This window comes from Tupaia chinensis, unplaced genomic scaffold (assembly GCF_000334495.1).
Source record: "Tupaia chinensis unplaced genomic scaffold, TupChi_1.0 Scaffold000407_4, whole genome shotgun sequence".
Classification (NCBI taxonomy): domain Eukaryota; kingdom Metazoa; phylum Chordata; class Mammalia; order Scandentia; family Tupaiidae; genus Tupaia; species Tupaia belangeri.
Genome location: NW_006159912.1, coordinates 5,461,008 through 5,462,086, shown reverse-complemented (window position 1 = coordinate 5,462,086; position 1,079 = coordinate 5,461,008). Strand labels below are relative to the sequence as shown.

General features: G+C 42.6%; 1 non-coding gene across 1 annotated transcript; it reads right to left on the bottom strand.

Moving 5' to 3' along the window:
* Window positions 1–351: 351 nt before the first annotated feature.
* On the bottom strand, window positions 352–459 carry LOC114008880 (U6 spliceosomal RNA). Its single transcript, XR_003550370.1, has one exon. It is a non-coding gene; the product is annotated as a U6 spliceosomal RNA (small nuclear RNA).
* Window positions 460–1,079: the final 620 nt, after the last annotated feature.

The window sequence follows — 1,079 nt, the reverse complement described above, 5'->3', positions numbered from 1 at the left end:
AGATTCGGTCTTTCTGCTTTTCTTTCTTGTAGAATGATTTCCCTAAAGCCAATGTTGGGCAAAATGCCACTAATACCGCCATAAAGCCCCTGCAGTGCTTGAAGGGAGAGGCAAGAGATAGAGCGTTAGGAGGTAATCAAGCTTACAGATTAAGCCTTACTAAAGCTACAAGACGAGCACAGCTCTTGGTGTTTATTAACTCTTCTAGCACTGACCGCTCCTCCCCCACCCCAAAGGCACAAAAAACAAAGGTCTTTTCATCAATGGACCTCAGAGGCTGGTCTGCTTTAACTTCAAGCTCCCAGAACGGCATGTGTACTAGAGCTGCCTTTGGTATCCACCACACTCAGGCAACAGTTCCTGCTCATCCATGCTATGTTACAATATCCTCCTTGTGCAGGGACCATGCTAATCTCTGTATTGTTACAATGTCAGTGTGTGCGCTGCCAAAGTGAGCACAAATTTAAAAACAATCAATACCTACAGACAGTAAAAATTTCTATCCATTCCATTCACTGACATCTGTGAGAGCTGATTATGATAGGCACTATTTTTTTTTCTTTTTTTTTCACCAAAGGGCACGTATGCTCACCAGAGAGACACACACAGAGAGAATGAGAAAAAGAGGGCGAGGGAGAAGCACCTACTGGGGTGTGTGGTGTGTGTGTGGGAGGACAGGGTGTAGGCATGCCACAATTCTTTCACCTCCATTTCTCCATCCTACCAGAATTTAGGCATGCATGCACCAAAGCACCTGGAGTGGTTTACAAGTTACCAGGCCACGATTCAAACCATGGTCAGACATATAGGATCCAGCTCCACATAGGATCCAGCTCCATCAGGTTACAGGGGCTAGTCTTAGGCACTATATTCTAAATTAAGAAAAAAAGCTTTCTGTGATAACAGGAGTCTGGAATAAGAAAAAGTTAAAATGACAAAAATAAATCAATTTGAAAAGCAAAGAGATACAAGTTTGATTCAAATTCAATAGTGATTTCTAGCAAGAGCTTCTCTGCTAATCCACCTAGGCAGAGGTTAATAAAACATGCTAATGTTGGGGTGACTAGCACAATTTACTT